We start from the raw sequence: 7,943 nt of genomic DNA on the forward strand, positions 1-7,943 counted from the left end.
GAATTCAGGAGCCTGGGACTCCATCTGAGTCTTTCAGGTGGGTGGCAGGGGTCCAGGCACTTGGACCAGCTTTACTGCCTTCACAGGTGCATGAGCAGGAAGCTGGTTTGGGAGCAGAGGTTCCAAGACTCTGATATGGGATTTGATTATCCCAAACTACTGCTTAACCTGCTATTCTACAGTGCCCAGCCCTATGCATTCTGACTCATGCAGCTGCTATTTATTTATTTGTTTGATCTGTGTGGAACACCATTAGGTAAATTTTCCACAATTTATCTATCACTTTTACATCAATAATCTTTCCCACTATTTTGCTATTATTTGCATTTTGCTCTACATTTCCTTCTACACGTCTCCTGATAGCCCCATAAAGACATTTACTGGAGTTCATGTCTGGGGACATGACTGCCAGATTCAGAGGGATGCATATTTACATTTTCATTAGAGAATGGCAAATTATCTTCTCATATGGACACACAAATTTACACTGCCACCAGAAATACACGTGAGGCCTTCTGGCTCCATGTTCTGAACATCCGATATGGTCAGACTTTCTAAACTTAGCAATCTGGAGAATGTGCAGTGACATCAAATTATAGCTTTATTTTCTTTTGTATTAATGAAGGTGAATACATCTTCATTTGGATTCCCTCATTTGTTAATGTCTAAGTCTTTTGTTCATATTTTCTACTGTGTTGTTTTTCTCTTACTGTGTATAAGAATTCTTCATATATTTTGGATAAAAGCCCTTGGCTACCAACATGCATTATAAATCTCCTTTTTCACTCTATGGTTTGCATTTTCATTCTTTCATGGTGCTCTCTGATGAACAAAGCCTGTGATTTTAAAATTGTCTGATTTCTTGATCTATTTCATTATTACTGCTCTTCTGTTCCATTACATATTATCATAATCCAAGATTATGAAGATAATCTACTGTGTTGCTTTCTGTAATATTTATTGTTTTGCTTTTCACATTCCAATCTTTAATCCTTTGGAATCAATATTTGTGTATGGCCCAAAGTAGGGATACAGGCTGTCTCTCCCTCCGTTCTTCCCTTCCCCACTCAGGATAGTCAATTATACATATCCATTTATGAAGAAAAATCAACTTTCACCTATGACTTTGCAGCGCTTCTTGAACCATAAGTTAAATGATCATTTAATTTGTTTTAGTTTGTACCGTTGGTCTACATCTCTATCCTTGCTCCAATCCCTCCCTGTCCCACTGCCCACAGCAGTGTCATCAGCCCTTGATACCAAGATGGCAACTTCTCCCATCTTTTCCTTAAGTGTCTTGGATCTTCTTTGCTCTTTGCTTTTGTATTGAATTCAGTCACAGAAAAAGATAAGTTTAGTTTCATTTCTGTCACTCACCCCTCTCTCTACTAACTTCCTTTAGAAAGTCTTTCCATACAAGTCAATTTTATAACAACACGCTTGCTTATGTAACTACTGTTACTTTCTTTCAGGCTCAGAAGATTTGAATGAAAAATGTACTGGGGCTGGCATTGTAGGATAGCAGGTAAAGCTGCCTCCTGTGGTGCCAGCATCCCATTGTGTACCTGTTTATGGGCCGGCTGCTCCACTTCTGATCCAGCTCCCTGTTAATGGCCTGGGAAAAGCAGCAGATGATGGCACAAGTATTTGGGCCCCTGCTACCCACATGGGAGACCTGGATGAAGCTCCTGGCTCCTGGCTTCAGTTTGGTTCAGTCTGGCCTTTGAGGCCATCTGTGGAGTGAACCAGTGGATGGAATATCTCTCTTTCTCTCTCTGTAACTTTGACTTTCAAAATAAATAAATAAATAAATATTTTAAAACTTTTGATATTTTTCAGAAAAATGAATTTTGTACTTGTTTAATAATGTAGAAAACAATAGAGGATAATTGTCCTTAGTATCTTAGCACATCCTTGACAAACTCAATGGACCATTCATACTACTTTTCATTTTATGTGCATTTAAACAGGACGACCTAAGGACGAAGATGCCAAGCAGTGTGTCACTGGCAGCTTTCACTGAGGGAGGATTCCACAGTCCCCTAGTGACTTCAACTCCAACCTGGGAAGCGGTCTGAGTGACTACTTGGCTCCGAAAAGGGAAGCCACATCACCTCCCTGCCCTTTCCCACCCTCACAAAGCACCAGAATCAACTGGCTGTGTAGGGCCGTGCAGCTGATTCTGTTCCAGAATGAGTCAGGGCAACTCACTGGGGCAGAAGAAGCCCTGTAATGCTGGGTGGAAGTTTTGGGCACCAGCCTTGCAGCTGTGCTCACTCACTCTGTGTGACTCAGGAGAGTTCCCCTCAGCTTCCTGGGGAAGCTAGCACTAGCAGTACCCCATAGAAATTATGGATGCTACCTGGTAGAGTTCCCTCTGCACCTCCTAGCTCACAGTGCTGGGAGCCCCAGGCACAAACCCTAGAACACCCTTGCATACCGTGTGAGAACTGGGGCAATTTCATCTGCTCCTTGCAGAACTGGGACTGTTGGTGTTTGTATTATAACCTTTGGAGTAATTCACAGTCACTTGTGGTATCTGGAATACTCTATCTACGTCATTCTGCTTCAGACAGGTACCTACCACTATCCCCAGCACCTGACTCTTGCCCCGGGAGCAGCCCTAAGTCTCAGAACTGGGGAATGTGATCTGAACCTGCACTATTCCTGCAGACTGACTATAGGGTACACAGAGATTTTGCCCCGGCAGGAATAGGTCTGGAGAGGTGGAATACAGGCATTCTTTCCTAGGTCCCACCTGTAGAATCCAGTGGTTTTGAGGAAGTTTGGTACTGATTATTACAGTCCTGGCATTTCAGGGTACAGTGGGGTCATTACCCAGACCTCCCGGGGTAAGAGTCAGGTGTTGGGTGTACCTTGAAAAGTGGATCAACAAATGACTTCATAGAGTTTGTGGGAAATGAAAGAACAAAATACATAGACAAAAGGTTTGAAATCTATTCATAATCATCTAATAATATGCATTGTTCAAGTTTTTGAGAAGCAATGGAAGAGAGAGAGCTCCCAACCACTGCTTTGGTACCCACAATAGTCAAAAGCCAGGGCATGGCCAAGCTGAAGCTGGGAGTCAGCTATTGAATTCGGGTGTCCCAAGTGGGAAATAGGACCAAATTACTTGAGCCATGATCTGCTGCTTTCCAGAGCACACATTAGCAGGAAACTGGAATCAGGAGTAGAGCTATGACTCAAACCCAGACCTGTAAATATGGGATGTAGATATCCCAAGCGGTGTCTTAACGCCTAGCCTAAACATCTACCCATCCTTGGACCTTCTGAAGACCCTCCTATGTGTTGTGCTTTCAGCAATCCCAGGAAGAGTCTTGCTCCTTCAAAGTCATCTTAAGCTGGCAATTTGACTTCTTTTCCAGTTTTATCACTTTAATTAGATCCTCATTGGAAGAGATTCCAAATTAATAAGGATGCCCAGGGAAGGGAAATTGAGCTCAAGAACCCAGTAATATGCCTGAGGAAATTAGAAAGGACTGTACTTCTAATAAAAAAAAAACAGCAGCTCTGAAATTCCAAGTTATTCACCTTGAATTTCACTCTTGACATCATTGATAGGTCATTAAGCAAACCTCCTTTTTTTAGGTCCTCTTCCCTCCTATCCCCATATTGTTAGCACTGTTCACAGGATTAAGTTAAATAATAATTTATTATTTATATATTTATTATATATTATATAAATATATAATAAATATATTTATTATATATTAAATGTATTTAAATCTTTGCCACTTGGCCTCCTAGGATTTTCTTTTATGATTAAGTGGTTCCATTCTTATCTTTATGGACATTGTTAGGAGATACTTAATCTCCATATTCCTTTGTCTATCAAGATTCCCTTGGAGATTCTCGGGTTGCATGCTGAAGTACAGCATAGTTACAAACTGACTTACAGAATAGCATAGCCTTCTTCTGCAAAATTTGCCCATTTTTTCCTAATGCTAAACTGTGTTAATGTTCTTATTTCACAGCCACATGCTGATGTCTTTGATAATTGTTTACCTACAAATATCACTGGGGAAGCTGTGGGCTTTGTTGATGATACAATTTTAGTGTAATATCTCAGACATGGGCTAGGAAGACATAAGTGTGCTAGGTATGCAGAGGCAAGGAGCCAAACATTACCAAGTTGGGAAAAGAAGAATTAGGAAGAGAAGGAAAAAGTGACTGGATCATTGAAGAGATTGGCATAGATATGATAAAGACAAATGATTGGTGGCACTCTGACACTGATGTCATAAGTCATCTTGGGTTTTTCTCCTCACATGTTCATGTGATATTAATGCAAAAAAAAACAGATGTAATGTAGTTCATAGATACAATTTCAAGAATATGAGAGAGTGTGTGATTCCAGGGTGGAGAGCAGTTGGTAGAGCTGGGACCTCATGTGATTCTCGAAACTCAAGGAGGAGCTGTGTCCAGGGCTATGGCTATAACTCTGTGCAAAGACACTTATTATTGGTGGATGAAGAGACTGAACAGCAGTTAGTGGAAAGGAGAAGATGAGTGTGCCAACGTGGATGCCATTGTTGTATCAGTGGGTGTTGATAAAGAAATTGTCTATGCCAAGTCAACTGCCTTGCAGACATGGCTCATTGGTTATGAACTAGCTGATACTATCATGATCTTCTGTGATGATAGAATCATCTTTATGGTCATCAAGAAAAAGTGGAGTTCTTAAAACAGATTGCCAACACTAAGGGCAATGAGAATGCTAATGGAGCCCCTGCCATCACACCGTTAATACAAGAAAAGAATGAGAATGGTAAGAGCAGCTTTGACCAAATGATAGAAGCCTTTAAAGAAAGCAAGAGTGGCAAGAAGATTGGAGTGTTCAGCAAAGACAAGTTCCCCGGAGAGTTCTTGAAGAGCTGGAATGACTGCCTCAACAAAGAGGGCTTTGAAAAAATAGGTATCAGTGCAGTTGTGACATGTATCATGGCCATAAAGGAGAATGGGGAGCTCAACCTCATGAAAAAAGCAGCCAGCATCACCTCTGAGGTCGTCAACAAATTCTTCAAGGAAAGAGTCATAGAAATCGTTGATGCATATGAGAAAGCTTTGCAGAGCAAACTGGCTGAGTCTGTGGAAAAGGCCATTGACGAGAAAAATACTTAGCTGGGGTAGATCCTTCTACTGTGGAAATGTGTTACTCTCCTATTATTCAGAGAGGTGGCAACTACAATCTCAAGTTTAGTGTGATGAGTGACAAGAATTGTAAGCATTTTGGGGCCATCACTTGGGCCATGGGTATTTGCTTCAAATCTTACTGCTCCAACCTTGTTCACACCTCGATGGTTGACCCTTCTCAGGAAGTTCAAGATAATTACAGCTTCTTACTACAGCTTCAAGAGGAGTTGCTAAATGAATTAAGACATGATGTGAAGATATGCGATGTGTATAATGCTGTCGTTAAAAAGCAGATTAAAAAGCAGAAATGAGAGCTGCTGAACAGAATTACCACAAACCTAGAATCTGGAATGGGAATTGGATTTCATGAAGGTTCTCTAGTAATCAATGGTAAAAATCAGTATGAAGTGATGAAAGGAATGGTTTTCAGCATCAATTTGGGATTCTCAGACCTGACTAGTAAGGAGGGAAAGGAACCAGAAGAGAAAACCTTTGCTCTATTCATTGGTGATACGGTACTTGGGGATGAGGATTGCTCAGCCACTGTTTTCACTTCTGTGAAGAAGGAAGTGAAGAATGTGGGGATTTTTCTGAAGAATGAAGGTAAGGGAGAAGAGGAGGAGAAGGGTGAGGCAGAGGACCTTTTAGGAAAGGGGTCACAAGCAGCATCACTTACAGAGAGAGCACTAAATGAGGACTGCTGAAGAGAAGCAAAGGGCACATCAAAAAGAAATGGCAGCTCAACTCAATGAAGAAGCAAAGAGGTGATTGAACAGAAGGGAGAGCAGCAGCTTCAGAAAGCTCACAAATCTAATGTGTCCTATAAAAACCTAAGGAACCTACATATTGAGGAAATGAGGATCTATATTGATAAGAAATATGAGACTGTAATAATGGCAGTATTTGACATTGCCACACCTTTTTCACATTGCCACAATCAAGAATATGTGTGTGGAGGGAGATTATACCTACTTTCAGATCAACTTTTATTGCCCAGGCAGTGCTCTGGGGAGGAATGGGGGCACCATCTTTCCTAACACTGAAACCACTTTTGTCAAGGAAATTACATATCGAGCTTCAAATATGAAGGCACCCAGAGAACAGACAGTACCAGCATTGAATCTTCAGAATGCTTTCTGGATTATAAAAGAAGTCCAGAAGCATTATAAGACTCAAGAAGCAGAAGAGAAAGAAAAGGAGGGCACTGTGAAATAAGACTCACTGGTGATCAATCTAAACCAGAGTAATCCCAAACTGAAAGAGCTGTACATTTGTCTGGGCATTGCCCAAGAAAGAATGCAAGGCTTGCTGGAGGCCCATGTCAATGGTTTCCACTTCACTTCTGTTTGGGGAGATAAAGTGGATATTCTGTACAGTAATATCAAACATCCATTGTTCCAACCCTGTGATGGAGAAATGATTGCTTTCACTTCCACCTCAAGAACACCAGCCTGTTTGTGAAGTGGCACACAGATGTGCAGTTCTACACAGAAGTAGGAGAGATCACCACAGACCTGGGGAAGCATCAGCCTATGCATGACTGAGATGACCTCAGTGCTGAGCAGATGGACCGAGAAATGAGGCACATACTGAAAACAGCTTTTAAAAATTCCGTTAAGCAAGTAGAGGCTCTAACAAAGGAGGAACTGGAATCTGAAGTGCCTGTTAGAGATTTGGGATTTAACGGAGCTCCCTGGCAGAGTACCTTCTGCCTGCAGCCCACTAGCAGTACACTGGTAAATGCTATAGAATGACCCCCTTTTGTGGTGACATTGGCTCAGGTGGAGCTGACCCACTTTGAACAGGTCCAGTTTCACTTGAAGAACTTTGATATGGTAGTTGTCCATAAGGATTATAGCAAGAAAGTGACAAGGATCAATGCTATTCCTGTAGCATCTCTGGATCCCAACAAGGAATGGCTGAGTTCCTGTGACCTAAAGTACGCAGGAGGACAGTCCCTGGACTGGACAAAAGTCATGAAGATCGTTGTTGATGACCCTGAGGGCTCCTTTGAACAAGGTGGCTGGTCTTTCCTGGAGCCCGAGGGTGAGGGCAGGGATGCTGAGGAAGGGGAGTGAGGAAGGGGAGTCTAAAATCCAAGAGGAGACGTTTAATCCATCAGAGCATGACTGTGAGGAGGAGGAAGGGGAGGAGGGAGAGGAGGAGGAGGAGGAGATGGAGGAGGAGGAGGAGGACGAGGAGGACGAGGAGGACGACAGCAATGAAGAGTTCTCATCAGAAGCAGAAGAACCAGACTAGTCCAAGGAATCATTGGGCAGTGAAGAAGAGAGTGGGAAGGATTGGATGAACTGGAGGAAGAAGCTCGGAGAGCGGATCGTGAGAGTCATTATGAGGAAGAACAGAGTCGAGGTAGGAGCCGAACGAGGAAGGCATCTGTACACAGTTCAGGCCATGGCTCCAACATGGCTCCAGATACAGCTCTGCACCCCCAAGAAAAGGAGGCAGTAACTTCCGAACTTTGGACCTCAGCTCCATTTTTCCTTCAGCCAACCCCTGAACATTTTACATGACATACAAACTGTGTTTTTCCTTTTGTTTTCTCTAAGGTCCTGACATTTATGTTTATGGGTTTAGGGGGCCATTTGTGTGGACTGTGTCCTTGGGGAATTCCAGGCCCACCAGGACATGTACCAATGGCCCTATTGAGATAGCAAGGTGGGAGGTGAAGAAAGACAGAGGCTCCCCCAGTTAATAAGTAGTGTTCCATTACTCTCTTCCTGTCGCCCTCTGCAAGGACAGGCACGGTTTCTGACATCTTACTTTTT

The 7,943-nt window shown here is 42.5% G+C and overlaps 1 pseudogene; it reads left to right on the forward strand.

The window, feature by feature from the left end:
* Window positions 1-4,453: 4,453 nt before the first annotated feature.
* Window positions 4,454-7,675, forward strand: LOC108178093 (FACT complex subunit SPT16 pseudogene; annotated as a pseudogene).
* The last annotated feature ends 268 nt before the right edge of the window (window positions 7,676-7,943 follow it).

This window comes from Oryctolagus cuniculus, chromosome 1 (genome assembly GCF_051225735.1).
Source record: "Oryctolagus cuniculus isolate XC-2025 breed Fujian yellow rabbit chromosome 1, ASM5122573v1, whole genome shotgun sequence".
NCBI classification, from domain to species: domain Eukaryota; kingdom Metazoa; phylum Chordata; class Mammalia; order Lagomorpha; family Leporidae; genus Oryctolagus; species Oryctolagus cuniculus.